This window comes from Anarhichas minor, unplaced genomic scaffold (assembly GCF_050575085.1).
Source record: "Anarhichas minor isolate MPS153535 unplaced genomic scaffold, ASM5057508v1 ptg000136l, whole genome shotgun sequence".
NCBI classification, from domain to species: domain Eukaryota; kingdom Metazoa; phylum Chordata; class Actinopteri; order Perciformes; family Anarhichadidae; genus Anarhichas; species Anarhichas minor.
This window is the reverse complement of record NW_027466582.1, coordinates 16,757,753-16,778,852: the sequence shown is the minus strand read 5'-3', so window position 1 is coordinate 16,778,852 and position 21,100 is coordinate 16,757,753. Positions and strand designations below refer to the sequence as shown.

General features: G+C 44.5%; 19 non-coding genes across 19 annotated transcripts; all 19 read right to left on the bottom strand.

Moving 5' to 3' along the window:
• Positions 1–633: 633 nt before the first annotated feature.
• trnag-ccc (transfer RNA glycine (anticodon CCC)) lies at positions 634–706 on the bottom strand. The gene has a single exon. It is a non-coding gene; the product is annotated as a tRNA-Gly (tRNA).
• A 1,308-nt stretch (positions 707–2,014) lies between these two features.
• Positions 2,015–2,087, bottom strand: trnav-aac (transfer RNA valine (anticodon AAC)). Its single transcript has one exon. It is a non-coding gene; the product is annotated as a tRNA-Val (tRNA).
• A 617-nt stretch (positions 2,088–2,704) lies between these two features.
• Positions 2,705–2,777, bottom strand: trnav-cac (transfer RNA valine (anticodon CAC)). The gene has a single exon. It is a non-coding gene; the product is annotated as a tRNA-Val (tRNA).
• A 617-nt stretch (positions 2,778–3,394) lies between these two features.
• trnav-aac (transfer RNA valine (anticodon AAC)) lies at positions 3,395–3,467 on the bottom strand. Its single transcript has one exon. It is a non-coding gene; the product is annotated as a tRNA-Val (tRNA).
• A 617-nt stretch (positions 3,468–4,084) lies between these two features.
• On the bottom strand, positions 4,085–4,157 carry trnav-aac (transfer RNA valine (anticodon AAC)). The gene has a single exon. It is a non-coding gene; the product is annotated as a tRNA-Val (tRNA).
• Positions 4,158–6,155: 1,998 nt separating this feature from the next.
• On the bottom strand, positions 6,156–6,228 carry trnav-aac (transfer RNA valine (anticodon AAC)). Its single transcript has one exon. It is a non-coding gene; the product is annotated as a tRNA-Val (tRNA).
• Positions 6,229–7,536: 1,308 nt separating this feature from the next.
• On the bottom strand, positions 7,537–7,609 carry trnav-aac (transfer RNA valine (anticodon AAC)). Its single transcript has one exon. It is a non-coding gene; the product is annotated as a tRNA-Val (tRNA).
• Positions 7,610–8,227: 618 nt separating this feature from the next.
• trnav-aac (transfer RNA valine (anticodon AAC)) lies at positions 8,228–8,300 on the bottom strand. Its single transcript has one exon. It is a non-coding gene; the product is annotated as a tRNA-Val (tRNA).
• A 618-nt stretch (positions 8,301–8,918) lies between these two features.
• On the bottom strand, positions 8,919–8,991 carry trnav-aac (transfer RNA valine (anticodon AAC)). Its single transcript has one exon. It is a non-coding gene; the product is annotated as a tRNA-Val (tRNA).
• A 1,309-nt stretch (positions 8,992–10,300) lies between these two features.
• Positions 10,301–10,373, bottom strand: trnav-aac (transfer RNA valine (anticodon AAC)). Its single transcript has one exon. It is a non-coding gene; the product is annotated as a tRNA-Val (tRNA).
• Positions 10,374–10,991: 618 nt separating this feature from the next.
• On the bottom strand, positions 10,992–11,064 carry trnav-aac (transfer RNA valine (anticodon AAC)). The gene has a single exon. It is a non-coding gene; the product is annotated as a tRNA-Val (tRNA).
• A 618-nt stretch (positions 11,065–11,682) lies between these two features.
• Positions 11,683–11,755, bottom strand: trnav-aac (transfer RNA valine (anticodon AAC)). The gene has a single exon. It is a non-coding gene; the product is annotated as a tRNA-Val (tRNA).
• A 2,000-nt stretch (positions 11,756–13,755) lies between these two features.
• Positions 13,756–13,828, bottom strand: trnav-aac (transfer RNA valine (anticodon AAC)). The gene has a single exon. It is a non-coding gene; the product is annotated as a tRNA-Val (tRNA).
• Positions 13,829–14,446: 618 nt separating this feature from the next.
• On the bottom strand, positions 14,447–14,519 carry trnav-aac (transfer RNA valine (anticodon AAC)). Its single transcript has one exon. It is a non-coding gene; the product is annotated as a tRNA-Val (tRNA).
• Positions 14,520–15,137: 618 nt separating this feature from the next.
• Positions 15,138–15,210, bottom strand: trnav-aac (transfer RNA valine (anticodon AAC)). Its single transcript has one exon. It is a non-coding gene; the product is annotated as a tRNA-Val (tRNA).
• A 1,309-nt stretch (positions 15,211–16,519) lies between these two features.
• trnav-aac (transfer RNA valine (anticodon AAC)) lies at positions 16,520–16,592 on the bottom strand. The gene has a single exon. It is a non-coding gene; the product is annotated as a tRNA-Val (tRNA).
• Positions 16,593–19,283: 2,691 nt separating this feature from the next.
• trnav-aac (transfer RNA valine (anticodon AAC)) lies at positions 19,284–19,356 on the bottom strand. Its single transcript has one exon. It is a non-coding gene; the product is annotated as a tRNA-Val (tRNA).
• A 617-nt stretch (positions 19,357–19,973) lies between these two features.
• On the bottom strand, positions 19,974–20,046 carry trnav-aac (transfer RNA valine (anticodon AAC)). Its single transcript has one exon. It is a non-coding gene; the product is annotated as a tRNA-Val (tRNA).
• A 617-nt stretch (positions 20,047–20,663) lies between these two features.
• trnav-aac (transfer RNA valine (anticodon AAC)) lies at positions 20,664–20,736 on the bottom strand. Its single transcript has one exon. It is a non-coding gene; the product is annotated as a tRNA-Val (tRNA).
• Positions 20,737–21,100: the final 364 nt, after the last annotated feature.

The window sequence follows — 21,100 nt, the reverse complement described above, 5'->3', positions numbered from 1 at the left end:
ACTACACTACGGAAACTACTGAAGATGACTTTTATGCACGTGCCCAGGCTCAATGCACCATTCACACTTGACTGCAAACATTTCAGATGCCAGACAACATGATTTCCGAATGGATTCAGTCACAGCTGCTGTGTCATTGAGTGACAGTAAATGTCTACTTCACTTAAAGCCTCCCCTGTATAGCTCCAAGAATTCCCTTCATAGGCCGGAACAACGGCACTTTTTTTTATTTAGCCAAAAATGCTATTAGCACAGTCCTCGTTAGTATAGTGGATAGTATCTCTGCTTGTCACGCGGAAGACCAGGGTTCGATTCCCTGACGGGGAGTTTTCTACCAGTTGCGTGTAAGACAACAGCCATTTAACACAGAGACGATACATATTGAGAATGTTCCTGCTGTCAGAGACAGCTTCACATTGACGATATGATCCTCTACCTCGGCATGCATGAAAGGTTGCACATCAGAATGGAAAATTCTGCTTCTTTTCATCCAGTTTGCTGGGAACGCTAGTCAGAACACTTTGATTGTGTGGAGGAAAAGCCAACCCTGTGGCAGTTGTACTTCTTATCCAGTTTCGGACAATTCCACTAAGTAGAGTTTTATTTTGTGGAGTAAGCAGGAACAAAGAATACTGTTTCCGCCCAGTTTCGAACAGGGGACCTTTCGCGTGGGAAGCGAACGTGATAACCACTACACTACGGAAACTGCTGAAAATGACTTTTATGCACGTGCCCAGGCTCAATGCACCATTCACACTTGACTGCAACCATTTCAGATGCCAGACAACATGATTTCCGAATGTATTCAGTCAAAGCTGCTGTGTCATTGAGTGACAGTAAATGTCTACTTCACTTAAAGCCTCCCCTGTATAGCTTCAAGAATTCCCTTCATAGGCCGGAACAACGGCACTTTTTTTTTATTTAGCCAAAAATGCTACTAGCGCAGTCCTCGTTAGTATAGTGGATAGTATCTCCGCTTGTCACGCGGAAGACCAGGGTTCGATTCCCTGACGGGGAGATTTCTACCAGTTGCTGGTAAGACAACAGCCATTTAACACAGAGACGATACTTATTGAGCATGTTTCTGCTGTCAGAGACAGCTTCACATTGACGATATGATCCTCTACCTCGGCATGCATGAAAGGTTGCACATCAGAATGGAAAATTCTGCTTCTTTTCATCCAGTTTGCTGGGAACGCTAGTCAGAACACTTTGATTGTGTGGAGGAAAAGCCAACCCTGTGGCAGTTGTACTTCTTATCCAGTTTCAGACAATTCCACTAAGTAGAGTTTTATTTTGTGGAGTAAGCAGGAACAAAGAATACTGTTTCCGCCCAGTTTCGAACAGGGGACCTTTCGAGTGTGAAGCAAACGTGATAACCACTACACTACGGAAACTGCTGAAAATGACTTTTATGCACGTGCCCAGGCTCAATGCACGATTCACACCTGACTGCAAACATTTCAGATGCCAGACAACATGATTTCCGAATGGATTCAGTCACAGCTGCTGTGTCATTGAGTGACAGTAAATGTCTACTTCACTTAAAGCCTCCCCTGTATAGCTCCAAGAATTCCCTTCATAGGCCGGAACAGCGGCACTTTTTTTTATTTAGCCAAAAATGCTATTAGCACAGTCCTCGTTAGTATAGTGGATAGTATCTCCGCTTGTCATGCGGAAGACCAGGGTTCGATTCCCTGACGGGGAGTTTTCTACCAGTTGCTAGTAAGACAACAGCCATTTAACACAGAGACGATACATATTGAGAATGTTCCTGCTGTCAGAGACAGCTTCACATTGACGATATGATCCTCTACCTCGGCATGCATGAAAGGTTGCACATCAGAATGGAAAATTCTGCTTCTTTTCATCCAGTTTGCTGGGAACGCTAGTCAGAACACTTTGATTGTGTGGAGGAAAAGCCAACCCTGGGGCAGTTGTACTTCTTATCCAGTTTCGGACAATTCCACTAAGTAGAGTTTTATTTTGTGGAGTAAGCAGGAACAAAGAATACTGTTTCCGCCCAGTTTCGAACAGGGGACCTTTCGCGTGTTAGGCGAACGTGATAACCACTACACTACGGAAACTGCTGAAGATGACTATTGTGCACGTGCCCAGGCTCAATGCACCATTCACACTTGACTGCAACCATTTCAGATGCCAGACAACATGATTTCCGAATGGATTCAGTCACAGCTGCTGTGTCATTGAGTGACAGTAAATGTCTACTACACTTAAAGCCTCCCCTGTATAGCTCCAAGAATTCCCTTCATAGGCCGGAACAGCGGCACTTTTTTTTATTTAGCCAAAAATGCTATTAGCACAGTCCTCGTTAGTATAGTGGATAGTATCTCCGCTTGTCACGCGGAAGACCAGGGTTCGATTCCCTGACGGGGAGTTTTCTACCAGTTGCGTGTAAGACAACAGCCATTTAACACAGAGACGATACATATTGAGAATGTTCCTGCTGTCAGAGACAGCTTCACATTGACGATATGATCCTCTACCTCGGCATGCATGAAAGGTTGCACATCAGAATGGAAAATTCTGCTTCTTTTCATCCAGTTTGCTGGGAACGCTAGTCAGAACACTTTGATTGTGTGGAGGAAAAGCCAACCCTGGGGCAGTTGTACTTCTTATCCAGTTTCGGACAATTCCACTAAGTAGAGTTTTATTTTGTGGAGTAAGCAGGAACAAAGAATACTGTTTCCGCCCAGTTTCGAACTGAGGACCTTTCGCGTGTGAAGCAAACGTGATAACCACTACACTACGGAAACTGCTGAAGATGACTTTTATGCACGTGCCCAGGCTCAATGCACCATTCACACTTGACTGCAAACATTTCAGATGCCAGACAACATGATTTCCGAATGGATTCAGTCACAGCTGCTGTGTCATTGAGTGACAGTAAATGTCTACTTCACTTAAAGCCTCCCCTGTATAGCTCCAAGAATTCCCTTCATAGGCCGGAACAGCGGCACTTTTTTTCATTTAGCCAAAAATGCTATTAGCACAGTCCTCGTTAGTATAGTGGATAGTATCTCTGCTTGTCACGCGGAAGACCAGGGTTCGATTCCCTGACGGGGAGTTTTCTACCAGTTGCGTGTAAGACAACAGCCATTTAACACAGAGACGATACATATTGAGAATGTTCCTGCTGTCAGAGACAGCTTCACATTGACGATATGATCCTCTACCTCGGCATGCATGAAAGGTTGCACATCAGAATGGAAAATTCTGCTTCTTTTCATCCAGTTTGCTGGGAACGCTAGTCAGAACACTTTGATTGTGTGGAGGAAAAGCCAACCCTGTGGCAGTTGTACTTCTTATCCAGTTTCAGACAATTCCACTAAGTAGAGTTTTATTTTGTGGAGTAAGCAGGAACAAAGAATACTGTTTCCGCCCAGTTTCGAACCGGGGACCTTTCGCGTGTTAGGCGAACGTGACAACCACTACACTACGGAAACTGCTGAAGATGACTATTGTGCACGTGCCCAGGCTCAATGCACCATTCACACTTGACTGCAACCATTTCAGATGCCAGACAACATGATTTCCGAATGGATTCAGTCACAGCTGCTGTGTCATTGAGTGACAGTAAATGTCTACTACACTTAAAGCCTCCCCTGTATAGCTCCAAGAATTCCCTTCATAGGCCGGAACAGCGGCACTTTTTTTTACTTAGCCAAAAATGCTATTAGCACAGTCCTCGTTAGTATAGTGGATAGTATCTCTGCTTGTCACGCGGAAGACCAGGGTTCGATTCCCTGACTGGGAGTTTTCTACCAGTTGCGTGTAAGACAACAGCCATTTAACACAGAGACGATACATATTGAGAATGTTCCTGCTGTCAGAGACAGCTTCACATTGACGATATGATCCTCTACCTCGGCATGCATGAAAGGTTGCACATCAGAATGGAAAATTCTGCTTCTTTTCATCCAGTTTGCTGGGAACGCTAGTCAGAACACTTTGATTGTGTGGTGGAAAAGCCAACCCTGGGGCAGTTGTACTTCTTATCCAGTTTCGGACAATTCCACTAAGTAGAGTTTTATTTTGTGGAGTAAGCAGGAACAAAGAATACTGTTTCCGCCCAGTTTCGAACAGGGGACCTTTCGCGTGTTAGGCGAACGTGATAACCACTACACTACGGAAATTGCTGAAGATGACTATTGTGCACGTGCCCAGGCTCAATGCACCATTCACACTTGACTGCAACCATTTCAGATGCCAGACAACATGATTTCCGAATGGATTCAGTCACAGCTGCTGTGTCATTGAGTGACAGTAAATGTCTACTTCACTTAAAGCCTCCCCTGTATAGCTTCAAGAATTCCCTTCATAGGCCGGAACAACGGCACTTTTTTTTTATTTAGCCAAAAATGCTACTAGCGCAGTCCTCGTTAGTATAGTGGATAGTATCTCCGCTTGTCACGCGGAAGAGCAGGGTTCGATTCCCTGACGGGGAGATTTCTACCAGTTGCTAGTAAGACAACAGCCATTTAACACAGAGACGATACTTATTGAGCATGTTTCTGCTGTCAGAGACAGCTTCACATTGACGATATGATCCTCTACCTCGGCATGCATGAAAGGTTGCACATCAGAATGGAAAATTCTGCTTCTTTTCATCCAGTTTGCTGGGAACGCTAGTCAGAACACTTTGATTGTGTGGAGGAAAAGCCAACCCTGGGGCAGTTGTACTTCTTATCCAGTTTCAGACAATTCCACTAAGTAGAGTTTTATTTTGTGGAGTAAGCAGGAACAAAGAATACTGTTTCCGCCCAGTTTCGAACAGGGGACCTTTCGAGTGTGAAGCGAACGTGATAACCACTACACTATGGAAACTGCTGAAGATAACTATTGTGCACGTGCCCAGGCTCAATGCACCATTCACACTTGACTGCAAACATTTCAGATGCCAGACAACATGATTTCCGAATGGATTCAGTCACAGCTGCTGTGTCATTGAGTGACAGTAAATGTCTACTTCACTTAAAGCCTCCCCTGTATAGCTCCAAGAATTCCCTTCATAGGCCGGAATAGCGGCACTTTTTTTTATTTAGCCAAAAATGCTATTAGCACAGTCCTCGTTAGTATAGTGGATAGTATCTCAGCTTGTCACGCGGAAGACCAGGGTTCGATTCCCTGACGGGGAGTTTTCTACCAGTTGCGTGTAAGACAACAGCCATTTAACACAGAGACGATACATATTGAGAATGTTCCTGCTGTCAGAGACAGCTTCACATTGACGATATGATCCTCTACCTCGGCATGCATGAAAGGTTGCACATCAGAATGGAAAATTCTGCTTCTTTTCATCCAGTTTGCTGGGAACGCTAGTCAGAACACTTTGATTGTGTGGAGGAAAAGCCAACCCTGGGGCAGTTGTACTTCTTATCCAGTTTCGGACAATTCCACTAAGTAGAGTTTTATTTTGTGGAGTAAGCAGGAACAAAGAATACTGATTCCGCCCAGTTTCGAAGAGGTGACCTTTCGCGTGTTAGGCGAACGTGATAACCACTACACTATGGAAACTGCTGAAGATAACTATTGTGCATGTGCCCAGGCTCAATGCACCATTCACACTTGACTGCAAACATTTCAGATGCCAGACAACATGATTTCCGAATGGATTCAGTCACAGCTGCTGTGTCATTGAGTGACAGTAAATGTCTACTTCACTTAAAGCCTCCCCTGTATAGCTCCAAGAATTCCCTTCATAGGCCGGAACAGCGGCACTTTTTTTTATTTAGCCAAAAATGCTATTAGCACAGTCCTCGTTAGTATAGTGGATAGTATCTCCGCTTGTCACGCGGAAGACCAGGGTTCGATTCCCTGACGGGGAGTTTTCTACCAGTTGCGTGTAAGACAACAGCCATTTAACACAGAGACGATACATATTGAGAATGTTCCTGCTGTCAGAGACAGCTTCACATTGACGATATGATCCTCTACCTCGGCATGCATGAAAGGTTGCACATCAGAATGGAAAATTCTGCTTCTTTTCATCCAGTTTGCTGGGAACGCTAGTCAGAACACTTTGATTGTGTGGAGGAAAAGCCAACCCTGGGGCAGTTGTACTTCTTATCCAGTTTCGGACAATTCCACTAAGTAGAGTTTTATTTTGTGGAGTAAGCAGGAACAAAGAATACTGTTTCCACCCAGTTTCGAACAGGGGACCTTTCGCGTGTTAGGCGAACGTGATAACCACTACACTACGGAAACTGCTGAAGATGACTATTGTGCACGTGCCCAGGCTCAATGCACCATTCACACTTGACTGCAAACATTTCAGATGCCAGACAACATGATTTCCGAATGGATTCAGTCACAGCTGCTGTGTCATTGAGTGACAGTAAATGTCTACTTCACTTAAAGCCTCCCCTGTATAGCTTCAAGAATTCCCTTCATAGGCCGGAACAACGGCACTTTTTTTTTATTTAGCCAAAAATGCTACTAGCGCAGTCCTCGTTAGTATAGTGGATAGTATCTCCGCTTGTCACGCGGAAGACCAGGGTTCGATTCCCTGACGGGGAGATTTCTACCAGTTGCTAGTAAGACAACAGCCATTTAACACAGAGACGATACTTATTGAGCATGTTTCTGCTGTCAGAGACAGCTTCACATTGACGATATGATCCTCTACCTCGGCATGCATGAAAGGTTGCACATCAGAATGGAAAATTCTGCTTCTTTTCATCCAGTTTGCTGGGAACGCTAGTCAGAACACTTTGATTGTGTGGAGGAAAAGCCAACCCTGGGGCAGTTGTACTTCTTATCCAGTTTCGGACAATTCCACTAAGTAGAGTTTTATTGTGTGGAGTAAGCAGGAACAAAGAATACTGATTCCGCCCAGTTTCGAAGAGGTGACCTTTCGCGTGTTAGGCGAACGTGATAACCACTACACTATGGAAACTGCTGAAGATAACTATTGTGCATGTGCCCAGGCTCAATGCACCATTCACACTTGACTGCAAACATTTCAGATGCCAGACAACATGATTTCCGAATGGATTCAGTCACAGCTGCTGTGTCATTGAGTGACAGTAAATGTCTACTTCACTTAAAGCCTCCCCTGTATAGCTCCAAGAATTCCCTTCATAGGCCGGAACAGCGGCACTTTTTTTTATTTAGCCAAAAATGCTATTAGCACAGTCCTCGTTAGTATAGTGGATAGTATCTCCGCTTGTCACGCGGAAGACCAGGGTTCGATTCCCTGACGGGGAGTTTTCTACCAGTTGCGTGTAAGACAACAGCCATTTAACACAGAGACGATACATATTGAGAATGTTCCTGCTGTCAGAGACAGCTTCACATTGACGATATGATCCTCTACCTCGGCATGCATGAAAGGTTGCACATCAGAATGGAAAATTCTGCTTCTTTTCATCCAGTTTGCTGGGAACGCTAGTCAGAACACTTTGATTGTGTGGAGGAAAAGCCAACCCTGGGGCAGTTGTACTTCTTATCCAGTTTCGGACAATTCCACTAAGTAGAGTTTTATTTTGTGGAGTAAGCAGGAACAAAGAATACTGTTTCCACCCAGTTTCGAACAGGGGACCTTTCGCGTGTTAGGCGAACGTGATAACCACTACACTACGGAAACTGCTGAAGATGACTATTGTGCACGTGCCCAGGCTCAATGCAACATTCACACTTGACTGCAAACATTTCAGATGCCAGACAACATGATTTCCGAATGGATTCAGTCACAGCTGCTGTGTCATTGAGTGACAGTAAATGTCTACTTCACTTAAAGCCTCCCCTGTATAGCTTCAAGAATTCCCTTCATAGGCCGGAACAACGGCACTTTTTTTTTATTTAGCCAAAAATGCTACTAGCGCAGTCCTCGTTAGTATAGTGGATAGTATCTCCGCTTGTCACGCGGAAGACCAGGGTTCGATTCCCTGACGGGGAGATTTCTACCAGTTGCTAGTAAGACAACAGCCATTTAACACAGAGACGATACTTATTGAGCATGTTTCTGCTGTCAGAGACAGCTTCACATTGACGATATGATCCTCTACCTCGGCATGCATGAAAGGTTGCACATCAGAATGGAAAATTCTGCTTCTTTTCATCCAGTTTGCTGGGAACGCTAGTCAGAACACTTTGATTGTGTGGAGGAAAAGCCAACCCTGGGGCAGTTGTACTTCTTATCCAGTTTCGGACAATTCCACTAAGTAGAGTTTTATTTTGTGGAGTAAGCAGGAACAAAGAATACTGTTTCCGCCCAGTTTCGAAGAGGGGACCTTTCGCGTGTTAGGCGAACGTGATAACCACTACACTACGGAAACTGCTGAAGATAACTATTGTGCACGTGCCCAGGCTCAATGCACCATTCACACTTGACTGCAAACATTTCAGATGCCAGACAACATGATTTCCGAATGGATTCAGTCACAGCTGCTGTGTCATTGAGTGACAGTAAATGTCTACTTCACTTAAAGCCTCCCCTGTATAGCTTCAAGAATTCCCTTCATAGGCCGGAACAACGGCACTTTTTTTTTATTTAGCCAAAAATGCTACTAGCGCAGTCCTCGTTAGTATAGTGGATAGTATCTCCGCTTGTCACGCGGAAGACCAGGGTTCGATTCCCTGACGGGGAGATTTCTACCAGTTGCTAGTAAGACAACAGCCATTTAACACAGAGACGATACTTATTGAGCATGTTTCTGCTGTCAGAGACAGCTTCACATTGACGATATGATCCTCTACCTCGGCATGCATGAAAGGTTGCACATCAGAATGGAAAATTCTGCTTCTTTTCATCCAGTTTGCTGGGAACGCTAGTCAGAACACTTTGATTGTGTGGAGGAAAAGCCAACCCTGGGGCAGTTGTACTTCTTATCCAGTTTCGGACAATTCCACTAAGTAGAGTTTTATTTTGTGGAGTAAGCAGGAACAAAGAATACTGTTTCCGCCCAGTTTCGAAGAGGGGACCTTTCGCGTGTTAGGCGAACGTGATAACCACTACACTACGGAAACTGCTGAAGATAACTATTGTGCACGTGCCCAGGCTCAATGCACCATTCACACTTGACTGCAAACATTTCAGATGCCAGACAACATGATTTCCGAATGGATTCAGTCACAGCTGCTGTGTCATTGAGTGACAGTAAATGTCTACTTCACTTAAAGCCTCCCCTGTATAGCTTCAAGAATTCCCTTCATAGGCCGGAACAACGGCACTTTTTTTTTATTTAGCCAAAAATGCTACTAGCGCAGTCCTCGTTAGTATAGTGGATAGTATCTCCGCTTGTCACGCGGAAGACCAGGGTTCGATTCCCTGACGGGGAGATTTCTACCAGTTGCTAGTAAGACAACAGCCATTTAACACAGAGACGATACTTATTGAGCATGTTTCTGCTGTCAGAGACAGCTTCACATTGACGATATGATCCTCTACCTCGGCATGCATGAAAGGTTGCACATCAGAATGGAAAATTCTGCTTCTTTTCATCCAGTTTGCTGGGAACGCTAGTCAGAACACTTTGATTGTGTGGAGGAAAAGCCAACCCTGGGGCAGTTGTACTTTTTATCCAGTTTTGGACAATTCCACTAAGTAGAGTTTTATTTTGTGGAGTAAGCAGGAACAAAGAATACTGTTTCCACCCAGTTTCGAAGAGGGGACCTTTCGCGTGTTAGGCGAACGTGATAACCACTACACTACGGAAACTGCTGAAGATAACTATTGTGCACGTGCCCAGGCTCAATGCACCATTCACACTTGACTGCAAACATTTCAGATGCCAGACAACATGATTTCCGAATGGATTCAGTCACAGCTGCTGTGTCATTGAGTGACAGTAAATGTCTACTTCACTTAAAGCCTCCCCTGTATAGCTTCAAGAATTCCCTTCATAGGCCGGAACAACGGCACTTTTTTTTTATTTAGCCAAAAATGCTACTAGCGCAGTCCTCGTTAGTATAGTGGATAGTATCTCCGCTTGTCACGCGGAAGACCAGGCTTCGATTCCCTGACGGGGAGATTTCTACCAGTTGCTAGTAAGACAACAGCCATTTAACACAGAGACGATACTTATTGAGCATGTTTCTGCTGTCAGAGACAGCTTCACATTGACGATATGATCCTCTACCTCGGCATGCATGAAAGGTTGCACATCAGAATGGAAAATTCTGCTTCTTTTCATCCAGTTTGCTGGGAACGCTAGTCAGAACACTTTGATTGTGTGGAGGAAAAGCCAACCCTGGGGCAGTTGTACTTCTTATCCAGTTTCGGACAATTCCACTAAGTAGAGTTTTATTTTGTGGAGTAAGCAGGAACAAAGAATACTGTTTCCGCCCAGTTTCGAAGAGGGGACCTTTCGCGTGTTAGGCGAACGTGATAACCACTACACTACGGAAACTGCTGAAGATAACTATTGTGCACGTGCCCAGGCTCAATGCACCATTCACACTTGACTGCAAACATTTCAGATGCCAGACAACATGATTTCCGAATGGATTCAGTCACAGCTGCTGTGTCATTGAGTGACAGTAAATGTCTACTTCACTTAAAGCCTCCCCTGTATAGCTTCAAGAATTCCCTTCATAGGCCGGAACAACGGCACTTTTTTTTTATTTAGCCAAAAATGCTACTAGCGCAGTCCTCGTTAGTATAGTGGATAGTATCTCCGCTTGTCACGCGGAAGACCAGGGTTCGATTCCCTGACGGGGAGATTTCTACCAGTTGCTAGTAAGACAACAGCCATTTAACACAGAGACGATACTTATTGAGCATGTTTCTGCTGTCAGAGACAGCTTCACATTGACGATATGATCCTCTACCTCGGCATGCATGAAAGGTTGCACATCAGAATGGAAAATTCTGCTTCTTTTCATCCAGTTTGCTGGGAACGCTAGTCAGAACACTTTGATTGTGTGGAGGAAAAGCCAACCCTGGGGCAGTTGTACTTCTTATCCAGTTTCGGACAATTCCACTAAGTAGAGTTTTATTTTGTGGAGTAAGCAGGAACAAAGAATACTGTTTCCGCCCAGTTTCGAAGAGGGGACCTTTCGCGTGTTAGGCGAACGTGATAACCACTACACTACGGAAACTGCTGAAGATAACTATTGTGCACGTGCCCAGGCTCAATGCACCATTCACACTTGACTGCAAACATTTCAGATGCCAGACAACATGATTTCCGAATCGATTCAGTCACAGCTGCTGTGTCATTGAGTGACAGTAAATGTCTACTTCACTTAAAGCCTCCCCTGTATAGCTTCAAGAATTCCCTTCATAGGCCGGAACAACGGCACTTTTTTTTTATTTAGCCAAAAATGCTACTAGCGCAGTCCTCGTTAGTATAGTGGATAGTATCTCCGCTTGTCACGCGGAAGACCAGGGTTCGATTCCCTGACGGGGAGATTTCTACCAGTTGCTAGTAAGACAACAGCCATTTAACACAGAGACGATACTTATTGAGCATGTTTCTGCTGTCAGAGACAGCTTCACATTGACGATATGATCCTCTACCTCGGCATGCATGAAAGGTTGCACATCAGAATGGAAAATTCTGCTTCTTTTCATCCAGTTTGCTGGGAACGCTAGTCAGAACACTTTGATTGTGTGGAGGAAAAGCCAACCCTGGGGCAGTTGTACTTCTTATCCAGTTTCGGACAATTCCACTAAGTAGAGTTTTATTTTGTGGAGTAAGCAGGAACAAAGAATACTGTTTCCGCCCAGTTTCGAAGAGGGGACCTTTCGCGTGTTAGGCGAACGTGATAACCACTACACTACGGAAACTGCTGAAGATAACTATTGTGCACGTGCCCAGGCTCAATGCACCATTCACACTTGACTGCAAACATTTCAGATGCCAGACAACATGATTTCCGAATGGATTCAGTCACAGCTGCTGTGTCATTGAGTGACAGTAAATGTCTACTTCACTTAAAGCCTCCCCTGTATAGCTTCAAGAATTCCCTTCATAGGCCGGAACAACGGCACTTTTTTTTTATTTAGCCAAAAATGCTACTAGCGCAGTCCTCGTTAGTATAGTGGATAGTATCTCCGCTTGTCACGCGGAAGACCAGGGTTCGATTCCCTGACGGGGAGATTTCTACCAGTTGCTAGTAAGACAACAGCCATTTAACACAGAGACGATACTTATTGAGCATGTTTCTGCTGTCAGAGACAGCTTCACATTGACGATATGATCCTCTACCTCGGCATGCATGAAAGGTTGCACATCAGAATGGAAAATTCTGCTTCTTTTCATCCAGTTTGCTGGGAACGCTAGTCAGAACACTTTGATTGTGTGGAGGAAAAGCCAACCCTGGGGCAGTTGTACTTTTTATCCAGTTTCGGACAATTCCACTAAGTAGAGTTTTATTTTGTGGAGTAAGCAGGAACAAAGAATACTGTTTCCGCCCAGTTTCGAAGAGGGGACCTTTCGCGTGTTAGGCTAACGTGATAACCACTACACTACGGAAACTGCTGAAGATAACTATTGTGCACGTGCCCAGGCTCAATGCACCATTCACACTTGACTGCAAACATTTCAGATGCCAGACAACATGATTTCCGAATGGATTCAGTCACAGCTGCTGTGTCATTGAGTGACAGTAAATGTCTACTTCACTTAAAGCCTCCCCTGTATAGCTTCAAGAATTCCCTTCATAGGCCGGAACAACGGCACTTTTTTTTTATTTAGCCAAAAATGCTACTAGCGCAGTCCTCGTTAGTATAGTGGATAGTATCTCCGCTTGTCACGCGGAAGACCAGGCTTCGATTCCCTGACGGGGAGATTTCTACCAGTTGCTAGTAAGACAACAGCCATTTAACACAGAGACGATACTTATTGAGCATGTTTCTGCTGTCAGAGACAGCTTCACATTGACGATATGATCCTCTACCTCGGCATGCATGAAAGGTTGCACATCAGAATGGAAAATTCTGCTTCTTTTCATCCAGTTTGCTGGGAACGCTAGTCAGAACACTTTGATTGTGTGGAGGAAAAGCCAACCCTGGGGCAGTTGTACTTCTTATCCAGTTTCGGACAATTCCACTAAGTAGAGTTTTATTTTGTGGAGTAAGCAGGAACAAAGAATACTGTTTCCGCCCAGTTTCTAACAGGGGACCTTTCGAGTGTGAAGCGAACGTGATAACCACTACACTACGGAAACTGCTGAAAATTACTTTTATGCACGTGCCCAGGCTCAATGCACCATTCACACTTGACTGCAAACATTTCAGATGCCAGACAACATGATTTCCGAATGGATTCAGTCACAGCTGCTGTGTCATTGAGTGACAGTAAATGTCTACTTCACTTAAAGCCTCCCCTGTATAGCTTCAAGAATTCCCTTCATAGGCCGGAACAACGGCACTTTTTTTTTATTTAGCCAAAAATGCTACTAGCGCAGTCCTCGTTAGTATAGTGGATAGTATCTCCGCTTGTCATGCGGAAGACTAGGGTTCGATTCCCTGACGGGGAGATTTCTACCAGTTGCTAGTAAGACAACAGCCATTTAACACAGAGACGATACATATTGAGCATGTTTCTGCTGTCAGAGACAGCTTCACATTGACGATATAATCCTCTACCTCGGCATGCATGAAAGGTTGCACATCAGAATGGAAAATTCTGCTTCTTTTCATCCAGTTTGCTGGGAACGCTAGTCAGAACACTTTGATTGTGTGGAGGAAAAGCCAACCCTGGGGCAGTTGTACTTCTTATCCAGTTTCGGACAATTCCACTAAGTAGAGTTTTATTTTGTGGAGTAAGCAGGAACAAAGAATACTGTTTCCGCCCAGTTTCGAACAGGGCACCTTTCGCGTGTTAGGCGAACGTGATAACCACTACACTACGGAAACTGCTGAAGATGACTATTGTGCACGTGCCCAGGCTCAATGCACCATTCACACTTGACTGCAAACATTTCAGATGCCAGACAACATGATTTCCGAATGGATTCAGTCACAGCTGCTGTGTCATTGAGTGACAGTAAATGTCTACTTCACTTAAAGCCTCCCCTGTATAGCTTCAAGAATTCCCTTCATAGGCCGGAACAACGGCACTTTTTTTTTATTTAGCCAAAAATGCTACTAGCGCAGTCCTCGTTAGTATAGTGGATAGTATCTCCGCTTGTCACGCGGAAGACCAGGCTTCGATTCCCTGACGGGGAGATTTCTACCAGTTGCTAGTAAGACAACAGCCATTTAACACAGAGACGATACTTATTGAGCATGTTTCTGCTGTCAGAGACAGCTTCACATTGACGATATGATCCTCTACCTCGGCATGCATGAAAGGTTGCACATCAGAATGGAAAATTCTGCTTCTTTTCATCCAGTTTGCTGGGAACGCTAGTCAGAACACTTTGATTGTGTGGAGGAAAAGCCAACCCTGGGGCAGTTGTACTTCTTATCCAGTTTCGGACAATTCCACTAAGTAGAGTTTTATTTTGTGGAGTAAGCAGGAACAAAGAATACTGTTTCCGCCCAGTTTCGAAGAGGGGACCTTTCGCGTGTTAGGCGAACGTGATAACCACTACACTACGGAAACTGCTGAAAATGACTTTTATGCACGTGCCCAGGCTCAATGCACCATTCACACTTGACTGCAAACATTTCAGATGCCAGACAACATGATTTCCGAATGGATTCAGTCACAGCTGCTGTGTCATTGAGTGACAGTAAATGTCTACTTCACTTAAAGCCTCCCCTGTATAGCTTCAAGAATTCCCTTCATAGGCCGGAACAACGGCACTTTTTTTTTATTTAGCCAAAAATGCTACTAGCGCAGTCCTCGTTAGTATAGTGGATAGTATCTCCGCTTGTCACGCGGAAGACCAGGGTTCGATTCCCTGACGGGGAGATTTCTACCAGTTGCTAGTAAGACAACAGCCATTTAACACAGAGACGATACTTATTGAGCATGTTTCTGCTGTCAGAGACAGCTTCACATTGACGATATGATCCTCTACCTCGGCATGCATGAAAGGTTGCACATCAGAATGGAAAATTCTGCTTCTTTTCATCCAGTTTGCTGGGAACGCTAGTCAGAACACTTTGATTGTGTGGAGGAAAAGCCAACCCTGGGGCAGTTGTACTTCTTATCCAGTTTCGGACAATTCCACTAAGTAGAGTTTTATTTTGTGGAGTAAGCAGGAACAAAGAATACTGTTTCCGCCCAGTTTCGAAGAGGGGACCTTTCGCGTGTTAGGCGAACGTGATAACCACTACACTACGGAAACTGCTGAAGATAACTATTGTGCACGTGCCCAGGCTCAATGCACCATTCACACTTGACTGCAAACATTTCAGATGCCAGACAACATGATTTCCGAATGGATTCAGTCACAGCTGCTGTGTCATTGAGTGACAGTAAATGTCTACTTCACTTAAAGCCTCCCCTGTATAGCTTCAAGAATTCCCTTCATAGGCCGGAACAACGGCACTTTTTTTTTATTTAGCCAAAAATGCTACTAGCGCAGTCCTCGTTAGTATAGTGGATAGTATCTCCGCTTGTCACGCGGAAGACCAGGGTTCGATTCCCTGAAGGGGAGATTTCTACCAGTTGCTAGTAAGACAACAGCCATTTAACACAGAGACGATACTTATTGAGCATGTTTCTGCTGTCAGAGACAGCTTCACATTGACGATATGATCCTCTACCTCGGCATGCATGAAAGGTTGCACATCAGAATGGAAAATTCTGCTTCTTTTCATCCAGTTTGCTGGGAACGCTAGTCAGAACACTTTGATTGTGTGGAGGAAAAGCCAACCCTGGGGCAGTTGTACTTCTTATCCAGTTTCAGACAATTCCACTAAGTAGAGTTTTATTTTGTGGAGTAAGCAGGAACAAAGAATACTGTTTCCGCCCAGTTTCGAACAGGAGACCTTTCGAGTGTGAAGCGAACGTGATAACCACTACACTACGGAAACTGCTGAAAATTACTTTTATGCACGTGCCCAGGCTCAATGCACCATTCACACTTGACTGCAAACATTTCAGATGCCAGACAACATGATTTCCGAATGGATTCAGTCACAGCTGCTGTGTCATTGAGTGACAGTAAATGTCTACTTCACTTAAAGCCTCCCCTGTATAGCTTCAAGAATTCCCTTCATAGGCCGGAACAACGGCACTTTTTTTTTATTTAGCCAAAAATGCTACTAGCGCAGTCCTCGTTAGTATAGTGGATAGTATCTCCGCTTGTCATGCGGAAGACTAGGGTTCGATTCCCTGACGGGGAGATTTCTACCAGTTGCTAGTAAGACAACAGCCATTTAACACAGAGACGATACATATTGAGCATGTTTCTGCTGTCAGAGACAGCTTCACATTGACGATATAATCCTCTACCTCGTCATGCATGAAAGGTTGCACATCAGAATGGAAAATTCTGCTTCTTTTCATCCAGTTTGCTGGGAACGCTAGTCAGAACACTTTGATTGTGTGGAGGAAAAGCCAACCCTGGGGCAGTTGTACTTCTTATCCAGTTTCGGACAATTCCACTAAGTAGAGTTTTATTTTGTGGAGTAAGCAGGAACAAAGAATACTGTTTACGCCCAGTTTCGAACAGGGGACCTTTCGCGTGTTAGGCGAACGTGATAACCACTACACTACGGAAACTGCTGAAGATGACTATTGTGCACGTGCCCAGGCTCAATGCACCATTCACACTTGACTGCAAACATTTCAGATGCCAGACAACATGATTTCCGAATGGATTCAGTCACAGCTGCTGTGTCATTGAGTGACAGTAAATGTCTACTTCACTTAAAGCCTCCCCTGTATAGCTTCAAGAATTCCCTTCATAGGCCGGAACAACGGCACTTTTTTTTTATTTAGCCAAAAATGCTACTAGCGCAGTCCTCGTTAGTATAGTGGATAGTATCTCCGCTTGTCACGCGGAAGACCAGGGTTTGATTCCCTGACGGGGAGATTTCTACCAGTTGCTAGTAAGACAACAGCCATTTAACACAGAGACGATACTTATTGAGCATGTTTCTGCTGTCAGAGACAGCTTCACATTGACGATATGATCCTCTACCTCGGCATGCATGAAAGGTTGCACATCAGAATGGAAAATTCTGCTTCTTTTCATCCAGTTTGCTGGGAACGCTAGTCAGAACACTTTGATTGTGTGGAGGAAAACCCAACCCTGGGGCAGTTGTACTTCTTATCCAGTTTCGGACAATTCCACTAAGTAGAGTTTTATTTTGTGGAGTAAGCAGGAACAAAGAATACTGTTTCCACCCAGTTTCGAAGAGGGGACCTTTCGCGTGTTAGGCGAACGTGATAACCACTACACTACGGAAACTGCTGAAGATAACTATTGTGCACGTGCCCAGGCTCAATGCACCATTCACACTTGACTGCAAACATTTCAGATGCCAGACAACATGATTTCCGAATGGATTCAGTCACAGCTGCTGTGTCATTGAGTGACAGTAAATGTCTACTTCACTTAAAGCCTCCCCTGTATAGCTTCAAGAATTCCCTTCATAGGCCGGAACAACGGCACTTTTTTTTTATTTAGCCAAAAATGCTACTAGCGCAGTCCTCGTTAGTATAGTGGATAGTATCTCCGCTTGTCACGCGGAAGACCAGGGTTCGATTCCCTGAAGGGGAGATTTCTACCAGTTGCTAGTAAGACAACAGCCATTTAACACAGAGACGATACTTATTGAGCATGTTTCTGCTGTCAGAGACAGCTTCACATTGACGATATGATCCTCTACCTCGGCATGCATGAAAGGTTGCACATCAGAATGGAAAATTCTGCTTCTTTTCATCCAGTTTGCTGGGAACGCTAGTCAGAACACTTTGATTGTGTGGAGGAAAAGCCAACCCTGGGGCAGTTGTACTTCTTATCCAGTTTCAGACAATTCCACTAAGTAGAGTTTTATTTTGTGGAGTAAGCAGGAACAAAGAATACTGTTTCCGCCCAGTTTCGAACAGGAGACCTTTCGAGTGTGAAGCGAACGTGATAACCACTACACTACGGAAACTGCTGAAAATTACTTTTATGCACGTGCCCAGGCTCAATGCACCATTCACACTTGACTGCAAACATTTCAGATGCCAGACAACATGATTTCCGAATGGATTCAGTCACAGCTGCTGTGTCATTGAGTGACAGTAAATGTCTACTTCACTTAAAGCCTCCCCTGTATAGCTTCAAGAATTCCCTTCATAGGCCGGAACAACGGCACTTTTTTTTTATTTAGCCAAAAATGCTACTAGCGCAGTCCTCGTTAGTATAGTGGATAGTATCTCCGCTTGTCATGCGGAAGACTAGGGTTCGATTCCCTGACGGGGAGATTTCTACCAGTTGCTAGTAAGACAACAGCCATTTAACACAGAGACGATACATATTGAGCATGTTTCTGCTGTCAGAGACAGCTTCACATTGACGATATAATCCTCTACCTCGTCATGCATGAAAGGTTGCACATCAGAATGGAAAATTCTGCTTCTTTTCATCCAGTTTGCTGGGAACGCTAGTCAGAACACTTTGATTGTGTGGAGGAAAAGCCAACCCTGGGGCAGTTGTACTTCTTATCCAGTTTCGGACAATTCCACTAAGTAGAGTTTTATTTTGTGGAGTAAGCAGGAACAAAGAATACTGTTTACGCCCAGTTTCGAACAGGTGACCTTTCGCGTGTTAGGCGAACGTGATAACCACTACACTACGGAAACTGCTGAAGATGACTATTGTGCACGTGCCCAGGCTCAATGCACCATTCACACTTGACTGCAAACATTTCAGATGCCAGACAACATGATTTCCGAATGGATTCAGTCACAGCTGCTGTGTCATTGAGTGACAGTAAATGTCTACTTCACTTAAAGCCTCCCCTGTATAGCTTCAAGAATTCCCTTCATAGGCCGGAACAACGGCACTTTTTTTTTATTTAGCCAAAAATGCTACTAGCGCAGTCCTCGTTAGTATAGTGGATAGTATCTCCGCTTGTCACGCGGAAGACCAGGGTTTGATTCCCTGACGGGGAGATTTCTACCAGTTGCTAGTAAGACAACAGCCATTTAACACAGAGACGATACTTATTGAGCATGTTTCTGCTGTCAGAGACAGCTTCACATTGACGATATGATCCTCTACCTCGGCATGCATGAAAGGTTGCACATCAGAATGGAAAATTCTGCTTCTTTTCATCCAGTTTGCTGGGAACGCTAGTCAGAACACTTTGATTGTGTGGAGGAAAAGCCAACCCTGGGGCAGTTGTACTTCTCATCCAGTTTCGGACAATTCCACTAAGTAGAGCTTTATTTTGTGGAGTAAGCAGGAACAAAGAATACTGTTTCCGCCCAGTTTCGAAGAGGGGACCTTTCGCGTGTTAGGCGAACGTGATAACCACTACACTACGGAAACTGCTGAAGATAACTATTGTGCACGTGCCCAGGCTCAATGCACCATTCACACTTGACTGCAAACATTTCAGATGCCAGACAACATGATTTCCGAATGGATTCAGTCACAGCTGCTGTGTCATTGAGTGACAGTAAATGTCTACTTCACTTAAAGCCTCCCCTGTATAGCTTCAAGAATTCCCTTCATAGGCCGGAACAACGGCACTTTTTTTTATTTAGCCAAAAATGCTACTAGCGCAGTCCTCGTTAGTATAGTGGATAGTATCTCCGCTTGTCACGCGGAAGACCAGGGTTCGATTCCCTGACGGGGAGATTTCTACCAGTTGCTAGTAAGACAACAGCCATTTAACACAGAGACGATACATATTGAGCATGTTTCTGCTGTCAGAGACAGCTTCACATTGACGATATAATCCTCTACCTCGGCATGCATGAAAGGTTGCACATCAGAATGGAAAATTCTGCTTCTTTTCATCCAGTTTGCTGGGAACGCTAGTCAGAACACTTTGATTGTGTGGAGGAAAAGCCAACCCTGGGGCAGTTGTACTTCTTATCCAGTTTCGGACAATTCCACTAAGTAGAGTTTTATTTTGTGGAGTAAGCAGGAACAAAGAATACTGTTTCCGCCCAGTTTCGAACAGGGGACCTTTCGCGTGTTAGGCGAACGTGATAACCACTACACTACGGAAACTGCTGAAGATGACTATTGTGCACGTGCCAGGCTCAATGCACCATTCACACTTGACTGCAAACATTTCAGATGCCAGACAACATGATTTCCGAATGGATTCAGTCACAGCTGCTGTGTCATTGAGTGACAGTAAATGTCTACTTCACTTAAAGCCTCCCCTGTATAGCTTCAAGAATTCCCTTCATAGGCCGGAACAACGGCACTTTTTTTTTATTTAGCCAAAAATGCTACTAGCGCAGTCCTCGTTAGTATAGTGGATAGTATCTCCGCTTGTCACGCGGAAGACCAGGGTTCGATTCCCTGAAGGGGAGATTTCTACCAGTTGCTAGTAAGACAACAGCCATTTAACACAGAGACGATACTTATTGAGCATGTTTCTGCTGTCAGAGACAGCTTCACATTGACGATATGATCCTCTACCTCGGCATGCATGAAAGGTTGCACATCAGAATGGAAAATTCTGCTTCTTTTCATCCAGTTTGCTGGGAACGCTAGTCAGAACACTTTGATTGTGTGGAGGAAAAGCCAACCCTGGGGCAGTTGTACTTCTTATCTAGTTTCGGACAATTCCACTAAGTAGAGTTTTATTTTGTGGAGTAAGCAGGAACAAAGAATACTGTTTCCGCCCAGTTTCGAAGAGGGGACCTTTCGCGTGTTAGGCGAACGTGATAACCACTACACTACGGAAACTGCTGAAGATAACTATTGTGCACGTGCCCAGGCTCAATGCACCATTCACACTTGACTGCAAACATTTCAGATGCCAGACAACATGATTTCCGAATGGATTCAGTCACAGCTGCTGTGTCATTGAGTGACAGTAAATGTCTACTTCACTTAAAGCCTCCCCTGTATAGCTTCAAGAATTCCCTTCATAGGCCGGAACAACGGCACTTTTTTTTTATTTAGCCAAAAATGCTACTAGCGCAGTCCTCGTTAGTATAGTGGATAGTATCTCCGCTTGTCACGCGGAAGACCAGGGTTCGATTCCCTGAAGGGGAGATTTCTACCAGTTGCTAGTAAGACAACAGCCATTTAACACAGAGACGATACT